Source organism: Punica granatum, chromosome 2, assembly GCF_007655135.1.
Source record: "Punica granatum isolate Tunisia-2019 chromosome 2, ASM765513v2, whole genome shotgun sequence".
NCBI lineage: Eukaryota > Viridiplantae > Streptophyta > Magnoliopsida > Myrtales > Lythraceae > Punica > Punica granatum.
In genome coordinates this window covers 6169048-6176833 of record NC_045128.1, presented here as the reverse complement: position 1 = coordinate 6176833, position 7786 = coordinate 6169048, and the positions used below count along the sequence as shown (strand labels likewise).

General features: G+C 39.0%; 1 pseudogene; it reads right to left on the bottom strand.

Moving 5' to 3' along the window:
* Positions 1–2613: 2613 nt before the first annotated feature.
* LOC116194779 lies at positions 2614–6667 on the bottom strand (annotated as a pseudogene).
* Positions 6668–7786: the final 1119 nt, after the last annotated feature.

The window sequence follows — 7786 nt, the reverse complement described above, 5'->3', positions numbered from 1 at the left end:
AAAAGAAGAGCTAATAGTTACAAGTTGGGTAATATCTTGCATATTGATTGATATCTTGAAGCCATAACGGAGGAGCAGTTGCCTATTCCCGTGAATTGCACGCTTATGGACATCGCTTACAGAATATTGAATAGATCCCGCTCCCCATTTCTTCGAGACAAAAATTCATGGCAAAACCATCAGATAAGAGGAAGAGGACAGATGTTCGATCTTTTGAGTCTATAGCGTTTGATTTAGAAATGCTTACCTGTTCTGTCCCTTCTGCCAAAGAAGCACTCCAAATAGAAAGGAAGAAACAGTAAATAAAACGAGAGCAGAAACAAATTCTACATGGGGCTTCTCTTCTCCAGTGCGAGATGTGTTGCTTCCACAGACATGCTTTGAAATGTTTCCCCCTTGTACTATGGAAACTTGGATGAGAATCGTAGTTCTTTCGAACCAATCTCCGGTGTGCTCAACTATGTGACCAACTGTGTGTTTTGTCTATGTAAACATTAAAAGTGTGCATCCGTGCTTTCAATCGTTCACCTTTCGAGCGGAAGATAGATGTAAATCTCCACTAAAGGCTTATTCTTAGATGAGATTCACTCTTAAAGGATGTTTTTTTATAAGCTTGCTTGAATGTTGGCCTAGCTCTCCAGCATATATCATCTGACCTCCTCATTTCATCAGAATCGACTGCACAACATGTCAAGTAACACGATAAGTCGAAACGTGTTGAAAGCAAGATCTTATAATTGAATTAGTGGAGTGAATTTCCTCATAAAATGCCTCGATTAATATGTCAGTACTAGGTTGATGAATAGTGTAGACAATAAAATTCCAATCTCGGTCGCCCCGGCCCACGCCAGCTCTTCTCTGTGACGCTTGGATGCTTCCACCATGAACTTGGCCTCATGACGCATGGTGCGGAGGAGATCCCCATAGGTAGGGCTAGGTAGAGTGAACCTAGAGGGGTCGTCGACTTGCCACTCTACCCGGACAATGTTGGCCCCCCGAACAAGTTGTTAAGCCCGCCCTGGGCCTCCTCATATGCCCCGCCTAGGAAATGCCCCAAGTGACGACATCCATTTTTGTTCCTGTCCAATTCATGCAAAGGCAAGCTTGATTCTCCTCCAATGTTGGTGGCTAGCTTCCCGTTGTTATCGCAGTTTAAATCAGCCATGATACCTCTAATAGAAGATATTTTCGTTGAGACATGCAAACGCCTCTTCGTACATTTTTCTCAATAGTGTTATTTAAAATTCTTAATTTCAAGGGTTAAATTCCTATTCTTTTTAATACAATCATACGTTAATATAATGAGTGATCTTTGACAATTTATAGGGCATATTACCCCATATATCCCATGGTTTCACCTTTCCTTCAAATCTATCCTATGCTTTTAAAATTGTCAAAAATGTCCCATGGTTTACATTTTTTTTTCCAAATCTATCCCGCCGTTATATCTCCGTCAACATTTAATGGTCTTATCACTGTGACCCTTTTAGCCGGTATAGATTTGAGAAAAAAAATTAAAACCATGTGATAGATTTGAGAAAAAATTAAAATCATAGGGTAGATTTGAGAAAAAAATTAAAACCATGGGATATATTTGGAGCCTACTAACGTTTTATTAATGAAAAATATAACGCCGGGATAAATTTGGAGAAAAATATAAACCATGTGATACTTTTGAAAATTTTAAAAGCATATGATAGATTTGAAAGAAATGTGCAACCACGGGATATATAGGATAAAAACCCCTAATTTGTATATATATGTTAAATTGATCATTTTTCGAGTAAAAATTATTTAATATCTATCATCACATTTATTTATCGTTTATTATTTATATAATAGTTTTTATAATATGTAATTGTTCTATTTATTAAGAGAATTTATTAAAAATTATGGCCAATTTTACTAAACAAAATAGATAATAGTTTTGCAATCTATATATTACTCCTTCATGTATAAAGATTCTTATTTTTCTATTAGATATAATTTTCTTCGCCAAACAATATTACTTTTACGCAACAAAAATTATTAATTATCACATTTTTTTTCTTATTATTCCTTCCCCTTTTATACCGATTGTTTTAAAAATAATATTTTTTGATGTTCTCGTTGAAAGTACTTAAATTTAATTTTTTTTGGTAATTTTAGATAAAAATTAGTGACTTTTGGTAATTTATATTTTAATTTTATAAGTGAAATTGTACATATATATATATATATATAACGTGGGAACTTATTTGTTGTATAATATACTTGTTTGTTGTCTATGTATATTAACTATAATATTTATTTTGTTAATTATAATAAATTTTTTAAAATATTGGTATAGCATTTTTTTTTCGTTACAAAAGTATTGGTATAGCATTTATTGCAATTTAATGTACTTTGTTTTACTATGTATATGTATAGATTATAGATACATGTTGACAAAACTTTTTACTATATTAACCAGTTGGCTCAATTTGAATTTTTACATGACAAAGGGGGAAATAGGCATTACGTGTTACAAAAATAATTTGTTTAATTTATTACATTTATCCTCCTTTTCACTAAAATAACTTGATAGCCCTTCAAACTTTTATCCTGTTAATTTTTAACCCTAAAACTTCCAAAAAGTTGAAATGGCCTCCCTGTGAGCCTCTTCCATAAACTTCCGGTGTGTATCACAAACTTCCATAACAACATAATAAACTGGAAACTATACAATGCATATAAAGGACAAATGCTTCCTCATCTCTTCTGAAAGTTGAGCTTTGCTATGCAAAATGCAAATATAATTGCGAAAAGCAGCGGAATCGCCAAGAGAATAGCGGATATGAGCCCCAACTCATCGTACTTGTAGCCATAATAACTTTTCAAGTACCCGCCAATTGTTGTGAGCTCTCCATCTACTATTATCTCCTCACTGATGTCTCCGTATTGCGAAGTGAGGAGGCCTCTGAGGGACCAAGCAGCGGGGCAGATCCAGTAACACCAAACCCACCATTTCGGGATGTTCTGAAATGGAAGCACATACACAAATTCAGGTATTTGAAATGTTCAGATAAATAAATTTGCAGGAGTCGAAAACGTTCTGCTGTCTGGCCCAATTTCTAATGCTCTTAAAGCTGCAGCAAATGTATCAATATTTGACGCTTAGAGTTGAGATCTAGGTTTGTTTGGGCAAAGGCACAAGAAAATAGGAGCACAGGTTCGTGGGAGCAAGGAAGTGTTAAGGTTGAGACTTACAGGTCCTGGCATGATGTATCCCGAGAAGAGATTCAACATGGTGTACCAGAAACTCGCTAAAATCGAAGCCACTTGGTAGGTCGGAGTCTGTGAGACGATCATCATGCCGAAGTAGTTGAAGTACAACAGAGTACAGAACATAGTATAGAAGTACAGGAACACCTTTTGGAATGACCAAAAGAATCCAACCGCAGGATATGTGATAGCCACAAACAACACTGCTTCGATAAGTATGTATGGGATTTCGATGGGCACCTACAATGCATTGCAGTAGTTAAAAGTATAGGTTAAATTCCTGAACATTGATTAATTTCTTGAAGGACTTCAGCCACAAATTCCTAAATACTAATAAGAGTTAGCATTATGCTAATAAGATATAAACAAACAATATCCCTACAGAATTTTATACGATATTGAGTCCGTTTGAGTCTTTGTGCCCGCTCATTTGAAATCCATTTGATCAATTTCATTTGTTGGTCCTTAAGGTGCACAGTATTTTTAGATCCCATAACAGTAAACAAATAACATCAAGTGACTAGGTCCAACTCCAGAAGATCTTACGTCTCTTGTGTGCTGGTCGATTTGAGGCGGCAATCGTAACCAAGCAGAGTATACCACTGATTCTCCTACTGTAATTTGTGGGGAATGAATGTCGGTCTGCTCACAATAACCCAAAATTCTGGCATAAGCTGCTTGCACTTTAGGGTACCCCTACCCTTATATCCCCTTCAATAATGCCACCAGTTTTCCTCCCAGAGAGGACGTCCATCAGAGTCGTCTTCCCTGCTCCACTTGCGCCCATTAAAGCCGTAAGGACACCAGGCCTAAAGGCTCCTGTAATATCTCGAAGAAGCTGTAATCTTTTCTCAGGAAATCCTTGGTCCCTCAGTTTCTGCAAGTTGTGGAGGAAGAGAAAAATAATTGTTTACCTTTGCACTGGCATGATGTGAACTTAAAAGATATCAAATAACTAATGGAAAGTCACCTTAGGAGTGTCGACAAAGTAGTGCACATTCTCGAATGTAAGTGTTATGGGCTCAAAAGGCAAAACCATCCCTAGGATGCCAAGGAAAGGTGTTATGATAATAAATTGATTGTAACAGATTATAGGTTTTAATGCTAGTATATGCTAAACCCTTACCAAACGTGTTCGTTTCTCTGGAAACTGCACGATGCATTACTTGTTTTCCTCTTGGTGAATTTCTGATATTCTCATCCTTATGAGAGAGCTTATTGTGAGAGATTAAAGTTTGAGATCTTCCCGGGGCTGAATTTGTAGTAGACAAATGTGAGTGTCATCTTTCAAATGTCTTTTTCAGTTTCAAAGCAAGGAAAGATCAAATTACCCCTTGAAAATGTTAGTGTACAGGCGAAAATGATGTTGAAAATGAGCCAAAACCCGAATAAGGGTCCCAGAGATATCCAGTAAAAGGAGGCACTATAGTCTAGACCGAGCTTGCCAAGCACTTGATGTCCGATGGTAATGTTCGAAGATGAAACCTGCAATGATCATAGCTTTGAATATATGTCTACTTCGGGAAAGATACAAAAGACCTTGTAATGCAATTGAGATTTTCACCTTTTGCCACCTCGGAGCTAGGAATTCATTGACAGAAACTGCAATTTCTGCATATGAAAGAGGGGAAATCCAGAAACCCCACTTCAACCAATCAGGCAGAGAAGCAGCAGAAACAAACCCGTAAGATATTTTTCTTGGATACTTTCCCAAAGATTCAAAGGAAGCACAAAGTACGAGTAGAATTACGTTTTGGGATCACGAAGCCACCAAATAGATATATCACTAAAAGAGAGAAAAGAGCATAAGTTGTTGCAACAGATGGGTTTGGGACTAGAGCGGCAATCACACGGAACAACAATATGGATGCTTGGTGCACGAGGAACATGAGAAAGAACTGACAAAAGAACCTGCATGAAGTATCATAGTCAATCCTGAAAGTTATGCTCATGACATCATCGAAAAAAAAAAGGGAAACAGCAGACCTTTGAGGTTCAGGACTGTAACCGATGACATAATAGGTGAGAGCCGTCCACAGGAATGCGTCTAACATTGAGAACGGGATCTTTAAGATGGCTGCAGGTATCGAGTAAGCCCATGCAGGATAGAAGTAAAAGTCTCGTTGCTTGTAGAATACACCAAGTCGAGAAACAGTCATTGGGAGCTCTGCTATCCCAATAACCATGAGCCTAAGAAGAGAGTAAAACAGGGAACCCATGTAGAGATCCACGTGTGCTAAGTCTATCTTCATCCTCGTACGGATGAAAATAGTCATAGTTATCACCCCAACCACCACGAGCTGCGCGAGTAAAGAACCTAGTCAATCCGTTTCTTCCTCCTTAGTTAAGGCATTGAAAGAGTCTTTGGCAAATCAAATTGATCACCTGAGCAGACTTGAACACGTGAACGAATGAGTTTCGCTTCATGAGGAGCCATTCTCGGGCCAGGCATGCTTTGAATAACTCCCACTTCTTCAATGAGTAAATATCAAACGATAATGCCTCTTTGCCGAACTCGGATCTGTTTACCGGCATCATGAGTTCTGCAGTCAAATCTTTCCCCACGGGAAATTCCTTAAATTTCTCTGCCAGTTGTTCCACAGTCACATAAGCGTGAGGCTCATCCCTACATTGCCAATATTGTGCTTGGTCCTTCTTGGAGACCACTTCTTGGAGAAAGTCGGCGATGCCTTTCCTCGGAGGGCACTTAAACCCACAACACTCAAAGAAATTGAGAATGCTATCGCGGGGTCCATGGTAAACGATGTGCCCCTCAGCCATCAGGATCACTTCGTCAAAGAGGCCAAATATCTCAGGAGCAGGCTGAAGGAGGGTGACGAGGATCGTGGACCCCATTATATGGGCCAGCTGCTGAAGGCATGTGATTATCTGAAAGGTCGTTGAGCTGTCTAAGCCATTCGATACCTCATCCATGAATAAGACCCGGGCCGGACCAACTATCATTTCTCCTGCCATTACCAAAAACTTCATCAGGTTCCTTATTAAAAGGCATATCAGGCGCACATAGTTTGACGGACATACCAGTAGTCAGCCTCTTCTTCTGCCCACCCGAAATCCCTCTGTTCATGGCATCTCCTACTATAGTTTCAGCACAAAAGTCCAGTCCAAGAATCTGTCAGGACACACCAGATTGTACAAGGACTCATCAGTTGTGGCAATGAAACTATAAACTTTGTCATTCGTATGTTTGCACAAAGAGGTAATAACCTTCAATATGTAGTCAGTTTGCAGTGTTCTTTTCAATCCCTGCACTGAAGTTGCCTGTCCAAAAAGAAAATCCTCTTTCGTCGGAAACATCAAACTTCTGCAATCAAAAAGAATGAACGCAACTGTTTCATGGATGGCTAGGAATTATTCGATCAACATCAACCTTCATGTAAGTGTCTATGTCCCGCTCTGGGAAAATTCCTGCTTGCTTCTCCCTCTTACTAATTTCCTTCATAATATCTTCAACAGAACGCAGGTTTCAGTAAAATGCACAGCCATGGCAATGGCAAGTAAATTACAACAACCTGACCGAGGCTACGAGGCAGAACTCTGAGTACCTGCCCTTTTCCCAACCCCTTGACAACGAGCAGCAAAGTCGAGCGTCTCCCTGACAGTCATCTCAGAGATGTGAAGATCATCCTGACTAATGTAAGCTGATGCCTTCTGCGGCACAAACTCGTTTAGCCCGTACCCATTGTACAATATTTCCCTGGACACCTGAAATTTTCTATACATTTAAAATCTCAAAGGTACACCTTATTCACTTAATTATTTTCGGATTTGTATTAATTACCCAGAGAGATTGGTCAGATTTCCCTGCTAGTGCCTTCAAGAATGTGGTCTTCCCGCATCCTGGAGGTCCAAGCAACAGTGTCATCCTGCATCCATTTTAAATGACAAATAATTATTTCTAACGGAAATTTTTAGACCTTTTTTTTTCTTTTTCTTTTGTTAACGGTAATACTGAAATTTACATGGCTACCTTGAAGGCTTGAGGATCCCACTTATGCCCTTAAGAATGCGTATCTTGTCTGCTGGATTTTTGCAGCCAAGGCTTCTCCGAATCTGTTCATTGAACACAGAACAGTTGACGCCTTTGGCAAGGTAATAGTTTCCCGAATCCCGTGTTTATAATTTCATATGTGAAAAATAAAGTATGTTCTTCCAATTTTTTTCAGGAATATAGGCGTGTCACGGTTTAATCATAAAAGTTCAATTGAAATCTTTCTTACAGAGAAGATGCTTTTGAGAGTGTTCCATAGAGTTGGGAGAGGCCTGCCATGGACCACTTCATACTCCGCCTCTATGGTCAAGTCCTTGTACCTTACTTCCACTGCCCCTAAGTTCACACCTACCCTGCACACATTGATCGATCTTATCCGGTCATTGGTCGAAGTGAACCAACAAGGTTAAAAAGATAAATCGAATTGCATCAACACTGAGGAGAATTGTATCTTTCCCCAGGGAGGTTCGGATGTAACTTACCCTAAGGAGGCTCGAACGTGGTGGTTCTATTGAGCTGATGTGTCATATT